The 17,780-nt window shown below is 36.7% G+C and overlaps 1 protein-coding gene across 14 annotated transcripts in view; it reads right to left on the reverse strand.

The window, feature by feature from the left end:
- Nucleotides 1-16,998, reverse strand: part of LOC105233786 (uncharacterized) — a 109,574-nt gene extending 92,576 nt beyond the window's left edge. For 2 of the 14 annotated variants that reach the window (XM_019993013.3, XM_049447135.1), the window contains exons 1-2: nt 9,429-9,725; nt 2,293-3,974 (exon numbers count right to left, since the gene is read on the reverse strand). The gene's annotated coding sequence lies outside the window, so the exon portion shown is untranslated. The other 12 variants (XM_029548345.2, XM_049447137.1, XM_011215944.4 and 9 more) reach the window with 12 other exon arrangements.
- Nucleotides 16,999-17,780: the final 782 nt, after the last annotated feature.

A 17,780-nucleotide genomic window follows, 5' to 3' on the forward strand; every position in this document is an offset into this window, starting at 1 on the left:
CGCGGCTACGTCTCAGATGGTCCATGCGTTGAGTGCAATTTTCGATGACTCGGTCGAACATTTCGACTAGTAACTGGCGAATGGCAAGCGTAATGTTTTGCTCCCAGGTTTAAATCGAAGCGAAATTGTGCGCGAAGACTTTAGGCTGTACTTATCTTCACAGGAAAAAGTCAAAACATGAAATTATCTGCTCACCGAAGTGTTCTCTCAATAAATCCATTGATTAATGCCATGTGTGGGAAGTGACGTCGTCTCGTTAAACCTAATGTCGCCGATATCACGAGATTCAATTTCAGGCATGAATATCGTGGCGTGATTACGGTCGCCATTGTCGTTACGTTATGTTCTCGCCGGCATCATTTTTGAAGTTATATGGACCGATGATTCTATAGGCTAACAAACCACAAAAAACTGTTTTTTTGTAGATAAAATGCCAGCTTTTGGATCTCTTCAAGCTCGCTTTGTTTCAATTGTGGTAATTTTGCTTATTAACATACCCATTGCCAGAAATGCGTCTCACTGAAGAAACTTCGGCTCGAAAGTCTATTGAAAAAAGTACCTCTTCTTAGATCACCCGTTATTAAAGGAAACAGTAGGAGTGGAAAGTGAAAATAGGAGTGGCCACACCAATTCAAAGTGCAGATGGTGCTGAAAGGTCGCATAGAAATCGGCGTGACACCCCAAATTTGAGGGGAATACTTATATGGCAGTAACTACTCAACCACAGTGTCCAGAATGAATTTTGTAGAAAACATCGGTCAATATGTGAGAGATATTGTAATTGTGAGAAAATCTTTTTTTTAATAATAATGCGGCCTTCTGTCCACAATGGGAATATCGGGAAATATCGGGAAATATTTCCCCTTGCCCCATTTACCTTCAAATTTGCGGTTGACTTTAAACCGTTTAGGTATATCGATGAAAATGGGAATGTTATTCTAGGGAAGCTGAATAATTTTATGATGTCGAAAATTTTAAACTTACAGATTAAATATTTGGTGAAGCATTCTTTCATTTGAGCCGCTCTCGGTGACAAGTTTTCCGTTTTGATCCACCAACATATTTTAGCTAAGCCGAATATGTTTACTTTAACTATCAATTATTCATTAAATGAAGAAAACGTTTTTTATAATACATCTGATACATTTGTTGCAATTCTCATTTAATGTATTTGTGTCTATAATTCGGTTAACAGCGGAAATATGTTCGTTGGTATTTATTTTTGTAATTATGTATCACTAATTTTCATTAATTATTTTCAAGTGCTTACACATTTACCTACCTCCAAGCATAAATATGTCTTGTAAAGAAATATGAACTTGCTCGTACATATGTACTTACTCTATATACATATAGTTCATAATCATTAAATTTTTTGTTTATTTCTGGGAAGCGTAGTTAAGGCTCCAAATTCTCATAGTAAGTATACACAGGGACATACATAAATGCATAATAATAGTGTACGGGTACACGTACCTATAACAAGTAATATTTTTGCTGACATCGTCAAGAGTCATTTTCATTCAAATCGAATAATTATTTGTTTATCATTACCAAAAATCATGGGTTGAGCAGACAGTCACTATTTCTGAATTAGTGATAAGGAAAATAAAATATTTTATTTATTAAATAAACATTTGTAAATGTTTAGTATTATGTTATATTGAAGAAGTATTTACTGATTTCTAGTGTAAAAATCTGGTTTTCAAGATTTATGTCTCATCAATTATCCTTATTAAATAATTTGAATAAAATAGAAAATATTTGACTAATCAACGAAATTTCGCTTAAGTTATGTATAATAATAAACAACATCATAAATAACCGCAACTCAGAAAAAACGTTCTAAATAAAGATTTTTTAAAGGAAACCATGGCAATTATTCACTCTCAAAACTTTGGTATATTATATTATTAAAATTTTTTCTAACAAAGATTTTAAAACGGAAAAGCAGAGCTTTTGGAATGTAAGAATCCCTTATTGTCTTTTGAATTTGACCGCTTGTAAACTAAAAAAACAATAAGAAAAATTTTTTAAGTCTATTATCTTAGTATGTTCGACACTACGTGGTATGCTGCCCACTGCATCTTTGATTTTAAAATATGATATCCTTACATTTCACGTTCATAGAAGTAACGCATACGATGTACTATAATGAAGGTGTGAGGGAACTAATCACACACCAAAATGGAAGCGGTACAGAATTTCAGTAAAAATTAGTTCACGTTAGTTTAACATACATATGTATATGTATAAATATCAAATTATTTTTGTCGCATTTTACCCACGTACCTGACTTATATTTTCAGTGTACTGCTTACAGCTAGAGAAAAGCTTCAGATGGCATTTACGAGCGTTGTGCTTTACGTGATTCAACGTGGCTGCTGCTGTTCATTCTCCATTATAATTGCGGCACTAAATTTAGAACTTCTTTAAAAAGAAACGATTGCTCGTGCGTACACACACATGTAGTGGAAATGTTAGAGGTCACAATTTGTTATGCAAGTGCTGCACACCAACACAAATATTCGGTTCACACAAATGTCGAGTATCCTGCTACTAGATGTGCTACGCCAGCGGCTCTCTCCCTCATGCTACGCTATGTAAAGTGCTCTTTGAGTGCATATTATCCTTATTTTCGTGCGCTGGATTTGTTTGTGTATGAGTGGAAGTGAGCGCAGTTGTTTCTCTGCTCTGTGAAGTTCTGGTAGTAATTGTGTGAGGTTTTCAAAGTATACATATATATTTGTAATGTTGTTTGCTTTTGTTGCTGTTTTTTGTGAACTTTTACTTCGGTTGTCGCTTGTTAATTTATTTTTGTTACACGGTGGGCGCCTTGGGCTGCTTTTATTAAATAATAGATTGCTTTAGTGTGTTTTGTTTTTTGTTGTAGCTTATTATCCTTAATTAGTATAACGAGCTGCGAATTAATACACTTTGCTTAATTAAAATTGACAACATGATGCCGAGCGGCGACGTTTGTGGCTGCGTAAATTAAATTATTATTTTTGTTATAATTGTTGCTGGTTTGCGCATTTTCCCTGCCAATTAAGTCGTCTTGTTTGATGCGTGTCACTTATCTACACCACTTTATTTTCACATAAACAAACTTTAATTTTTATTTTTCCATTATAATGAGTTTTTATTTACTTTTGCTTGGTTTGTTGTTGTGTATTTTATCGAATGCTGTAATTAGTTTCCCATTTATTGTATTTTAAACAACTGTTTCACATTTCAAAACTATTCATTAATTGTAATCGCTTGTAATTTAATATGCAAGTGTTTATTTCGGTATTAAAAGCATACACATAAACAAGTATTTTATTACAAGTGTGTGTTTTGATTGAGGAAATTTTTTGCTGACGATTTGGTAGCTACGCGACACACAGACACATACTATCATTGCTGATCGGATATATTTATGGCTCTTTGTTTTGTGAGGTTAATTACTGTTGTATTTAGTTGTTAGTTTTCATAAACAAACATGTGCGCACCGATGGGAATATCGGTAAAAATAAAAATGTAAAACAATATTCTCAGCTTAATTGACTCGATTTCACATTGTACTCCGTTAGCGGTTATTTTGCTTTGAATATACACATATTTAGTTTCATGTATTTATACTTTGTTTTGATTATATATTTACATTCATATATTTATATTTGTATTTCACTTATTATTTCACACAACTTTTTAGCTCCGTTTCATGACACATGTAATTAAAATGTAGGTTATTCATACGCCCCGGAGTACAGCAGTTATCCAAAAGTTAATAATTGTTTATACCAGTTTATCCTTAAATGCTCTGCCGTCGGCTTTTAATATCCCTTAGTTTATCATATTTTTCATAACTTTTCAGCTGTGTGCTGCAAATCGAAATGAACCACCAATGTGTAATGTGCAAATTACCGAACTGGCACCGATGGCAAGATGCGTCGAATTTGTGCTCTGTTTAAAAGTGAATAGTTTTTTTGCTACATTGATAAAAAATAATAATAATGAATTCAACGCAAAATACTACTTCTTTGAGATTAAAGTATAAGCATTTACAAACAAAAGTTTGATGCTTTTTATTAGTTTCCGAAAAACAATTTAAATAATTATTTTCTATATATACATAGTATACAGAAATTAATTAAGGAGAATAAATACTAGGGACACACTCTAAGAAAAAAATTGCCAACGATGGTACTTATATGTAAATCTGAAGTAAGCAAGTTCGATACCCACATGCAAAATATAAATTATAATGATATTACAATCTATAAAAACATAAAAAACCCGCTATTTTATCGAACAAGTCGTCGTTTTTCACGTTTTTTCGGCACTGATAGTACTCCGCAGCTTAAGAACGACAATTAAACGACCGACAAACGGCTGATTAAATTATCGCGAGAAATGCGCCAGCTTTGAAAAATTCAGTTTTTTAAACCGAATTGCCGGCTCTCTTTTAGTTAATTTACACAATGTCACACGCGAACTTCGCCAAAATATGAAACCTCTATCACTCTATGTTGGCGCAAAAATTAAACGGCGTCGGGAGCAACTTGTAGCCACAATCGCCGAACATTTCAGTTACTACTGCCACGCACATCAACATGCAAACACACACACACTCGTTATTTATTTACTACAGTTTAACCAGTGCTGAGCTGAGCTTTGTGTGAAAAATAACACAATGCGCGAAAAAATCCAACGACGGTTGTAGCATAATAGGTGGAAGTGGAGGAAAAACAGCGCAGTAACAATAACAATAACGAAACCGACACTGAAGCAATCAACGAGCAGCAATAATATCGCGTATCCGTGCGATACACTTTTTCACACCAATGCGCTTAACTAACGAATGAGATCAAACGGAGCCATTCAAACGGCAGCAAGCGACAGCAGCATTAGCAGCAGCATACACACATACGAACATGTGTACGAATCTATGATTGTATATTCAACTGATACGAGCACAACATACGACGTGATGCTTGTAGTTTTTGTTGTTGCAGTAATGGTGGCGCTCGCTAATAGCTTGACAAGTGCCGCATGTACTGCGCTGGATGGGAGAGTGGTTGTGAGGGAAGCGGGGTGTTGTTGGGCAGTCAGCAGAAATGCGCCAGAGAAGGGAAATGGCCAGATTGCTTGCAATCAATTAACGCGCATGCAATTAGCGGCGGCATGTACAGCTAACTACGTACTGGGAGTAATTCAAACGCGCCTAGCGCCGGCTTTTGTAGCCGAGAGGGTGCCGACGTTGCTGGACCCATTGGAATGACAGCGTAACTGTAGCAAAATATTCATGAATTTGTACATTTGTATGCTTGTATATATGTATATGTGTGAGTAATGTGCAAAGGTATGAACTCGCAGGAAAATTGAGTTATGTGATGTATAGCTTTACTCATAAGTTGCATTATATATATATATGTATATGCCTACATCGCACATATTTATCGTATTTTTGGGGAGCTTTGTGTTTTGTTCGCAAAGCATAATCGTAATAATAGAAATGGCGAAAAGCACTTATGCTCTTTATCGGTATGGAAATGAACCTAATCACAGTATTAAGATAGCTTTTTTTGTTACTCGTTATATGGTATAACCTATTAGTTAAATCTAGTCCCAAGTTGGGAGGTTTCAAATTTGAGTACAATTATTCTATACTAATCCGTTAGAATTGGAAGATAGAAACTATTAGCAAAAATATACTAGTATAGTAATTTCTTAAAAATACAACATTCGAGGAAAATGTAATAAAATCATCTCGCACTATAGTATAAGCAGTTACCCTTAAACATTCAAAAAGCACTGAGTTTAAAATTAAATTTTAATTAAATTGATTACGTTTTTTCAATATGTTACAAGTGAAACAAAATATGGATTTGTTCGTTAGTATTAAAAAAAATTAAAATTCCTGAACAAACTGAAAATATTTTTAAAGCTTACGCTACCCTATAATATTTACTAAAGCTCATGTCGAATAATCGCTATTTAACTGAAAGAGTTTTACTTGCTGTAGAACACAAGAGCACTAAGAAGAACTTTGTCTACCGATCGATTAAACGATCCAGAAATTAAATACAGAGCTAAACACTAGAGCGACTGTTTATCCATATATAGAGTCACATGGAGGGTACATCGGCAATATGAGTCAATTGCTTTTTATTTGAAGCAAATGAAGATTACCTTTTGAAAAGTATTGCAGTGTAGATCATACAACACTTTCTTAGCTTAAAACTGAAAGCAGCAATTACACAAATCATTAGGGATGAAAATAAACTTGCCGAGTGGTCATATCGGAGATTTTTATTTTATAGAATAATTATTAGAACAAAATTATAGAAGAGCAGTATACTTTTATTGATTTTGTGTAGTTTATCATTCTGAGTTATTTATCACCGATTTTTAAACTTACAGCAAAAAAAACGCCATAGAACTGTGCAATTATTTCAACAAGTTATAATAAATATTTGCTTAAATTTTACAAAAGTTTCAGAAAAAACTATAAATAAAAACACTCGATGATGAATATGTGGTTCACTGTGGCACATAGCAGCTTGTTGACGACTGTGATGTTGATAACAGTTCTCCCAGCCACTTAGCCTTACATTTCTGCGAAGCAAAATAACAGCGCTGGAACAACAACAAATATTAGCGAGTTTAGTGCTAATGACCAGGTTGATGAGCTTTGCTTTCGATTTAAGCCCTCGATTTTTGTTGCTGCTTCTGTTGAAATGGCTGCTATTAACCCAGCTACTGTTATAAACGTATTTATTTATTGTGTCTTCACCCGTTTAACTGCTGCGATGAGTCGGCAGTGTCTACTGAAAACTGTGTGCGCGCGCGCTCTTCAACAAAGCCATTCGTTCGTTTCCGAGCAACAGTCGTGGTTGGCCTCATGCCTATTTGCACTTGTGTTTGCTCTTGTTGCTGTTGTGTGTGTGTGTGGTTTAATTGGAGTTAGTGTGATTGCGTGCCATAAGCCCACTGTTATGCTTACTGACTCTATATGTGCTGTGTATAGCATAATGGGTTAAGTGGCGTTGATGAGAAAGCAATGAAGGTGATTTAATTGCGAATACTGGTCATTTAAGCGAAATGACAGGCCGAAACAGCGGCAGCGGCAACAGTAGCGTTGGCGTCGTTTTTCCTACACACGCGATAGCGTACACATACATACATACGCACACATCGAAGTTGATGTGTGAGTAAATTAATCTGTGTATATTTCCGTTTTGCCACTGTATTTGTTTTGGGGGTGGGTTTCGCGTTAAGTTGTCGCACTTCGGTTTTGCTGGAGTGACTTGCCCGAATGTAATTAATTTGAAATGTGATTAAGTTGCACCTCGGGGGCATTGACGTAGTCGCTCATTGGATGAGTGGGTGGCGTACAATATACTATATACATATGTATTTAAGTAAATGCGGATGTATGTATGTATGTACATGTCTATGTATGTATGTATATCCATTGTGCTGCTGATTGTAATTGTAGTAAGCGATGACACGAGCATTTGAATAACTTGACTCGCAGTTTTATGTTCTTGGTTTTGGCGTTGTTGTTTGCATTAAAAGCTGAATTAAATGTCTCTGCTAAGTGGTAATTGCCAGATATTATCGAGGTGATAATTAATGACATTGTGTTTTTGAGTATTTTTTTGGATCTGCATTTTCGAAAACTGAGAAATATATTATATTAGTTTTTTTTCGAATTACTGCTATGGTATTGGGTTTTCGCAACAATTGAGAATAATATGAAAAATAAAATAGCAGGAAAAAATTAATAAATAAATAATTACAAAAAATAAAAATTAGATTTATAACTACAGATTATGGAAAAAATAGTTTGAGTTTTTTCATTCACTCGATAGCTTTTGCAAATGATTTCATATATATTATTCATTGATGATATAGAGCACACAGCTCCACTTTGTTAATTTACTAGATAGAAAATAATAATAATAACTTACTTTCGACTAGTATTTTCAAAGAAAAATGTCGTGAAAATTCTCTATTGACTTTCATTATTACTCTTCTTATTTTGCTCAACATTGTATATTTTATGTTATTAGTAAATTTATTTTATTTAATTATTTGTGTTATTAAGAAAATTATATATTTTTGTTTTACAGTACACATATGTATGTATGTATGTACATACTCGTACATATGTGAATGTAATTTAAGATTAATTAGTTCAACTTATTTAGTGTGTTACACAGGAAACACAACTCAACTATTAGAAATCAGAACGACTACACACATCCACACAATAACAAAGCAATGTAAAAATGAACTCAAAAATTTTGATTGCTAATTTAAATTATTGCCACCGCAACTTGTTCTTTTCTATTTTTACATTTAACACCGCATTATATTCCTATTAATTTCATGTTTGAGTGTTTTTTTTGACTTCGCTTTGCGTGTGTTTGTGCACATTCGTCTCTCATTCACTAGTAATATGTCAATTCATAGCAAAACACTTAAAATAAAAACACAAAAAACATCTTTTTCACATTATAATATTAATGACACCAACGAAATACGCAATCGGCGAAAATATGCAAAATATGAACACAAAAACAACTTAGTGAAATACAAAAATAAGCATTTAAATCGAAGCGAAAACCGAAAACAAAAACAACAGCAAAAACATGCCAAACGAAAGACGAAACGAACCGCGCAAAAGTCGTCCAGCTAGTCAGATTATGCTAATGAGTTTCATACGCTCGATTAATGGCCACAAAACAAAACATCACACAGAAGGCAATGCTACAACAATAACAACACAAGGAATATCGAACGATGGCGAAGCGCCGAAACAGCAAAAAGCTGAAAACCCGCATTTGTCATACTCGCACAAGTAGGAAGGCTAAACTAACAAACGCATAAACAGACACACACACACACACTTCCACATCGCTGTTTGTATGTACATATATATCACTTGAAGCAATCGCTTGATGAGTGATTAATTTGGATTGCTCATGTGCGCACAATGGCTCGGAGCACACGAACGGCCGAGCGACCCCATACGTAGAACAGAGTGGAGTAGTGTGACAAAGTGCTGAGTATGAAAAATCGTAGAAGTTGGAGAAGCAAATGATAACAACAACTGCACCAGCAGTGGCAACAAATGCAGCGGCAACATCAACACCGACACTGGCACCGGCACCGACACTTAATTGAAATAGCTGCGGCACTTAATTATTTCGCCTATTTTGCGCGCCATGCTACCAGGCAACGGTTTCATCTTTGCACTGTCACCAACACATTGCAGCAATTCCATTCGATTTGCAGACTTCTGACGCTAAACAGTCACAAGCACACGCTCGCTAGTACGAGTATGTATATATGTATGTGTTCACAATATTTTCAGCAACAATGTTGCTGGCGACAGCGAATTAAGTAAATATATTGCTGTTGAATTCACTCACTTTGGCTGCCGAATTGACCGACGCAACTGATTTTAATTGTTATTATTGTTTTGTGATTGTTGCTGCTTTTGTTGTTTTTGTTATTGCTTTACTTCATGTTGTTCTTATTGCCGCTTACGCGCACGCGGCAATCATCAATAAAACCGACGATAAAAAGTTGAAGCGTCGACAATTAGCGAGCGAGCGAGCGTACGAACGAACGAACGAACAATCAAATGTGTTGCGTCGTTAGCAATGGCATAGAATCGGAATCGTACTGTGCCGTGCAACTATTTAACAACGACTGAATGTGGCAATTAAGTATCTAGATACATTTTACCCAAACTGTTATGGTCGTCGTCACAATCGGCGCTGCCGACGCCATGCCAATTGCTGCTTTGCTGCTGCCGACGCTGTCGCTGTGAGTGTTGCCCTGTTGAGCTTGCTTCGGTATTGTTGCTGCTTTTGTTGTAGTTGTGTTCATCGTCATTGTGTCGTTAGCGCTGGCTGTGTGTTATTACCATCGTTCTACTCGACTCATCGCGATGCTCCATAGTATGCAACCATTAGCCATTCGTACCCATTCCCCAATTTAGTAAAATCAATTCATCGCTTGTTGTTATTGCAATGGTTATTGCTGTTACTGTTGCCGATATCGTCTCCCCGTGCTCGTTTGCAATCCACCATATCCACCAACACCGTGTCGATGCTTTGCGCTCACCTCATCCGACTCTCGCTTACTTCATTCACTCATTTGCTCGCTCATATTTCAATGAGCGTTATGCGCACGCCTTCGTTTATTTGTTTGTCTCACCCGTATTCTGCATGCAAGTGTGTGAGTGTTTGTGTGAGTGCCCTCATAAAAATATTATAATAATTACAATAATGTGTCTTAATACAGTTTGCGCACACGCACACACATACACGGACGAGAAATTCGTTGTTTCTTTTATGCCATTGAGTCAGTGTTGTTGTTATTGTTGTTGGACGTATAAATTGCGTGCGTTGTCGTTGAAAAGCGTTAAATTGAATAAGGAATGGGCGCACTCAGTAGCAACATTTCAATTTGCTTAGCAACAATGTTGGCAACATTTGTTTCACAACAAATGTATACAAGCCAATTGAATGTTGATTACTGTGTTGTTATGGCCACGATTGAGAGTAATATTTTACTATTTTGTGTAAGTGTGCTGCTTGTTATTGTCATTTATTCACAGTTTATTATATACTTATATAGTGTATAATAGTTTTGTTTACCTAACGGTTGTTTGTATCACCTTAAACTAATCGAGATAGATATGGAGTTATACACATATACATATATAAATAATCAGGATGACGAGACGAGTTGAATTCAAAATGACTGTCCGTAAGTGCGGGAACTTTTCACACGTGCTCCTTGTTCCTTGGGAAAACCAAGCTCAAGAGACATTAACTTTTACCCCCGAGATGGTATGAGGGACCTACTTACTACATGGACCCCAGTGCATATGGCTGTCTTTTTGCCGAAAATATCGGTAGATCTGTGAGATATGTTTTCAACCTAATATAAAGGTTTTCGAACTTCCAGTTGACGTGTTGAATACAAAGTTTTGTCAACATCTGATTCTTTCAAGTTCCAAGAGTGCATAATGTGGGGTTTCAATCGAATTTAGCCCTTCCTTACTTGTTTTCATTATATTAAATGTTATTGCTTCGGCCGTTCCACCTTCACCCCTCTTATCATGTGGAGTATTGCGCTGTAAATTACATAAACTGAAAAAAATTAGCTTTTTTCATGGATGCACTGAACGACAAATGAGATATTAAGTTCGACCGCTGTACTCGTAGTACATTGTGAACACCAAGAGGAATTGAGCTTTTTTAAAATTTTAATTGCTGGCTAAGGTTTAGGGTGTTCTAACCATATGTGGTATAGAAAAAAATATTAAACAGAAGCAGGAAAAGCTTCCGAAAATAATAAAATATGTTGATGTCGCTTCTTGGAAGGATTCGAAGGGGGTTATATTGTCATACATACATACATACATACATAAGTTTCATTCAGTCTTCCGACCAGTAACTCATTCGGCTGTAGTAATGCTAAAGAAAATTTTCAGTGAGACCAGTGAAATTTTGACTTACAAGGAGGTTTCGAAATATGTTTTGGGTCATTATTTTGTTTTGATTTAGGTGTTGGAGAACCACTAGCCTCTAGCAATATTTCTCTTTACTGGTACGAGGTTATGTAGCTGAGAACGTGTACTCAAAAACCCAGTATCTCACACCAAAGCGCTGCAGAGACACAGACATACATGTGTGTTTGTCCACTTCCTGTCGTGAGCATGAGAGTGCACTAGCTGTTGGCAATATTGCGCTCTGCAATCATAATGCGCCTCTTCATCCCTTTTCTTTTTATTTTTACGGTTGCGCAGCGCTTTCATTGCCATTGTTGTTGCTGTTGCCCCCAGCGACAATGGCATTTAATGATGCGCCTGGCATTACGAACATTTTCAGTAGTTCAATAATGGATTATGACGCAGTTAACACACTGTTGCATTGCTTTTGTCTGCTCATTCCTCCCCTACTACGCCCGTTGTTTCACCTCTTGGGGCACGCAGCCCTCACCAGCACTCATGCACGCATTCACTTTTTATTATACAGTAAATATATATACATACATATGTACATCCGTATATATGTAGAAATGTATGCATATTTGTATGATTGTTCAGCCGGCAGTTCGATAGCTTCTCCACTTTGATGCTTGATTTATGCTTGTTGTATGTATGTAGTTTGTTGTTGTTGTATTGTTGCCTGATTGTATCCCTCTTGAATGAAAATGAAATGTGTACATACACACACATATATGCGAAATATGTACATACAACATACATATGTACATATACTCGTATGTATGTGCTGGTTGCTTAGTTGCCCAAGATACTCAGCTATTTCCAGTCATAACTCATAAGCGTTTACGCCAGATACTCTCAAATACAAACATGCACTTGGATATTTTGTTGCTGTTCTTTGGCTTAATTCGTTATAATTGTGTTTGTTTTACTTTACATGACTGGCGTTTATGGTGTTTACGTTATTTGGTTTTTGTTGCGCGGCTTTGGATACTTCGTTTTCTGCCCGCTGCTCGCTGCATGTCGTTCAATTTCAATTCGGATATTCTGTGCGCGAGTATTTTTGTTTGTAGGTATACTTGTATACTATTCCTTTCTTCCACTCGAACTTCGTGCTTCAATCATTATAATGTGTTTCTTAATTTGATCTCTGCCATGCTGGCCTCTGCGCTCGCTTCGTGGGTGCGCGGCGCAAGCAGAGCCTTAATGACGCTGACGCTTGGAGATGCTGGTAATATTAGTGATGACGAAGATGATGGTGGTGGTGGTGGATTGTTCGCTAAATGAATTGCAGTTTAAGATTGTTCTGCCGTCGCTTTTGGTGTTGTTGCTATTAACGATTTTTTGTTTGCGCTCGCTTCCTTTCCTTCGAGCGGGTGGAACTAATTGATGAGGTTGATTAAACTGTTTCTCGTTTGTTTCGTTTGAAGAAAGATGATGGCTGCTGAGTGCTATTTGAAATAATTAATTGGATTGAATTAATGTTTTTTTGTTCTGCGTACGAAAATGCCTATTAATTTCGGCTTCGGGGTTTCTCAATGGAGCGCCTTCTGTATCAATTCGCACATATATACATATGTATGTATGTTTAAATTTTTATTAATTACTGAGTATTAGATGTCTAGACTAGCGAGAACTGGAGCCCACCTTATCAGGTGAATTTAAATATTTCTGTATTGCAGTGATTTAAATGTGTTAAATATAAGAACAAATATAAATAATATAATTTCGTTATTGTGTACGGTTTTGTAGGTTAAGTGAAAGCTGATACAACAAAAATACTCTTTACCAGCGGTGTTGCTCAGAATCCTCTAGAGCAATATCGTTGCTGTTTTAGTATTTATTTTGCCGACCGACGGTGAATACGGTGAAACTGTCGCTAAACTGCTCTTAGAAAGAGGTGTCAAGAACTAATTTTTTTTCATGAGGTTATTTGAAAAACAAATAAGACATTCTCGGACCATTTATGAGCTCATGGCAAACAGTTCCCACCAAACGTGCGAATTTAAAACTAAATGGTGTAAACTCACTCAATCACTGACGATATAAATATACACACACCAGTATGATAGTAAGAAAATACAAATGAATTATTTTAAAAGTCTGAATCTGTAGCAATAAAGCCAAAAATGAATACCGTAAGTTGAAACATTAATAATTCAAAAAATGCCATCATGTTTAGACAAAAAATTTGCTAGGAAAATTACACAAGCAATCTTTTACATCGGCGAAAGAAAGTAAAGTAATAGAAATGTAGTATTTTTATTCCAAAAATGCGAAAAGTTTGGTCAATAACCAGGCAACACTTTCTGTACTGAACGAATACTCCTTACTTAGTGCATGATGATGATCTTATAAAGATACCCTTAGGAAAGAATGTCTGCAAGTCGAAAGTACAGTTTTACAATGAAAATTTGGAAGGGGGGTTTTCAAAGCGGCGTCTTACATTTTTTAATAAATTGTACCATAATTATGAATTAAATGAATTTTGATTGTTCGCCACTCACTTTTTAAGCTAATTTCAACAACGCTGTGAACTTCAAGGCTGCGCGCCAAACCTCTGAAAACATCATTTATAATATTATTACAGATTATTTATGTATTATTGGCTATTGCTTTATAAATGCGAATAATTATTTAATGGGCTGCAAAAACCAGCCATTTATTACTCAGAAATTAAAACGAGCGGCAAGTTAGGCAGGCGAGACGAAACACTCTTGAAATGCGTTGAACTAATTAAAATAATTGAATGCCGTAAATTCTCGGCCAACATAACAGACAATGCGAGGAAATCAGCGCACGAATGGCTCAGAAAATCAGAAAACTGTGCGTCAAGTGCTGAACCCTGAATTCCGAGTGGCCACTTTGCCGCGCCACGCTAAGTTGTACTGCTCTCTAGACTGTCTTGCGTTGAGTGACTAACAATGTGGCCAAATTAAGGAACTAATTAAAAGTGCAGTCATCACGGCACTGCTTTATTTGCTTGCTGGTCTCATGTCCGCTGGCGGGCTGTTGGTCGTCGGGGACTGTGGCGGAGGGCAAATCTCGTAGCTTATTAAGAAGATTCTCATTTAGGCATAACGGTGCTTGTTGTCGCGCTTGCAAATGTTGGTTTCAACATTTGTGTTTTTCTGCAAATTTCAATTTTCCCGGACGCACATAACACATACATACATGCTTACTTACCTAAGTGCCATGTTAAGTGAGTGTTTTCTCTTTTGTTACTTGTTTTCGTTCAGCTTAATTTTAATTTCAATACTTTGCCGCATGCCGCCCTCTGCACTTAACGCGCACGCTGGGTTCCCGCACAAGGCATCTGAGAGTAGTGAGTGAAAAATATAATTGATGATGCCGAACATGAACTCGATGCCCTTTTAAATATCATCAGCATAAGAAACTAACGAGCAAAGCACGCGAAATGCGATCGACGCAGCACCGCAGAGTGCCAAGAAAGCGGCACATGGAAGGAAGTAGAGTTGGTTGTGTTAAAAGGGAGAAATGAGGGCCATGAAGAAGTGTATGAAGTACAAATAAAAGCAAGCAAATATATCCATACATATGTATGTACATATTTATGAGCATTGTGACGCACAGCCACTTAGTGTGGAATCGAGTAGTGGATCCATACTCGTACATTACAGCAGCTATAAAAGTGAGTATGACAAACTCCCAAAACAACTGCAACAAGAACCAGATCCCATAATAACATCAAGTGATGATGACAGCGCGCGGTGTCTGCAACAGCGAGCATTAACAACAGCATCATTAGCAGCAAACGTGCCTACAATTGCTCACTTTGCAAAAGCAAATAAATATCGCCGAACGCACGAGAAAGCACTGAGAGTAGGCGAGTATGAAAAACACGAATTGGGAGCGAGTGAAGAAGAGCTACAGATAGAGTCAAGTCGTTGTCACTGTTGTCGCACAGTGACAGTTTTTCAGCAAAAAAAAACTAATTTTTTTCTAGGATTTTAATACATAATTTAAGAGGTAATGCTTTTCAAAATGATTAATATTCTTTATAACAATTTAATCGATTTTTTGCAAAAGTTCCTCTTTTCCTTAAAATAGTTTCTAAACAGTGGGAAATTGAAAGTCTGAAACCCGTTCTAACGTTATCTGGACAAAGCGATTACCTATGCATTTCGAATAATTCAGCACCGAGTAGTGAGTGGATTTTTCCATGAAGATTAACAGTATTTATATTTAAACTGATCTTAAACAAAGAATATCTATATGTCACAAGCCACTTTACCCTAGAGTGCTCTTCAAATAACGCCAATTGATCTTCCCTCTTTTAATTCAGTTTGTCTTCAAAGCAAGAACTATACTATTTTTGGTTGATTGAATTTTCATAGTTTTTTTTTGAAGATTTATGTACAACCTGGTCTGAAGCACGTCAGCACATTGGACTATCTTACTCAACTCCGTATTTGTAATTTTTCTTTGCTGGAAATGTCCCACTGTGCGTCGGTGTTTGAGAATTGAATGGACAAATATGAATTATGTCTGTAGAACTGGAGCGACTAACATAAGCTGCCGCAAACAAACGCCTTTGCCAATGGCCGGAGGCGAGGTGTGCAGAGGTGATGCCTGATTATAACAACATGAAATAAACTCGTTAATGAAGTAATTTAGGCACACTTGTAGACGGCATGCTGCCCCTGCCAACGGATGGCACATATACATACGAAAATGTTTATTTGTAGAACCAGTTGAGAAGCGTTTTAAAGAAAACAATCATAAAAGTCACACTCGATCATAATTGATGCAATGGATAAAAATGTGTGGAAAGAATTTAAAATTGTTCATGCTCGAGGTATGGTTGCACGAATGGAAAGACAAACTTTGGAATAGATGAATGGTAAACAAGAACGGACCTTTGGGTGAGAATGAACATGGTGGCTGGCTCGCGAGTTTATATTTACATACTCATACTCGATGGATGTACGAATTTGAAAAAGTGTTAAATCTAGACCTTCTAAACCATCTTAAACCTTGAATCGCTTCATTTGAATTCCTCCATCCAGCCGGTATTGCTGAAGAAATTTCCGAAGGTGTATACATATGTATATATACATAGTTTTCAAGCCTTTTGCAAATTGAGATCATTTTGTTCTCCGAAATGTGTAAGTATAGACATAAGTACTTTATACAAACTTGTATGTACATATGTATATACATATTTATATATAATGGAAAATAATAGCTTTTAGACTAAGCCCAAGGGATCTGTCGTAATATTAGTCGGTGGAGCCACGCGTTCCAGCAACTCACCTGCGCACACACACACTCGCAAATTTCCTCATCCTGCCATGTGGCAACGTGCACAACACAAGCGGACTACCGACAGAATGTTGCGCGTTACGTTATCGACAGCGCTCGTAAATAATAGTAACAATCGTCGTCGTAATACAATAATAATACGAGAAATCCCCCGAAACGAGCAAAAGACACGTCAAGTTTAAGTGCCAATTCACAACTGTGTGGCAGGCAAATAACGAACGGCGAACTTCCGAGTCAAGCGATGACAAATCGACGCCGCCAACGCCAACGACCAAGGCAACATCAACAAATTGCAATGATGATGACGATGGTGACGACGATTGCCACAACAACAAACACCAGTATTTGTGGGAATGCATGTACGTTTGTATTTGCGTCTGCTTGCGAGTGTGTGTGTGGCAGCTGTTGTTTAAAATTGACTCTGCAACGTGCAGATGCAACCCTGTTCAAGCAATGGTGTGGCAGACAAGTTAGTAAACACCACTGCCGGCTTAGCTGGCAAATTGAGTGCGCTACTAAAAGGACTGCAAATTGCGCACATTTGTAGTTAGTGCGCGTTCGTGTGTTTGCGAAATTCGAAGACGAGTGCAAGCAATAATAACTGACGTCGAAAATGACTAGCTGCGCGTTTGTCGCACTACTGAAGCTACAATACTGTTGCTGTTGCAAAGTCCGTTGTTGTCCCTGCAAGAAATTGCTGATGAGTTCACCAATGCACTTATATACATATTTTATGGCAGTTTACTTGTCAGCTGATCGTCACTGTTTTTGCTAAAAAGAGATACCTGCGACTTATGTAAGAACGAAATATTTAGATGAATTCTTTGTTCTGTCACCACTGACTGGTTAAATTAACAGTAAAATGCGGTCAATGTTTACAATTTTTCCCAAACCTAACTTTGTGTAAGCCTGAACGAGACGGAACACATTTCTGTAGGAGTTCAGAGAAGTTATAAAATACTTATGTAATTTT

Source organism: Bactrocera dorsalis, chromosome 2 (genome assembly GCF_023373825.1).
Source record: "Bactrocera dorsalis isolate Fly_Bdor chromosome 2, ASM2337382v1, whole genome shotgun sequence".
NCBI classification, from domain to species: domain Eukaryota; kingdom Metazoa; phylum Arthropoda; class Insecta; order Diptera; family Tephritidae; genus Bactrocera; species Bactrocera dorsalis.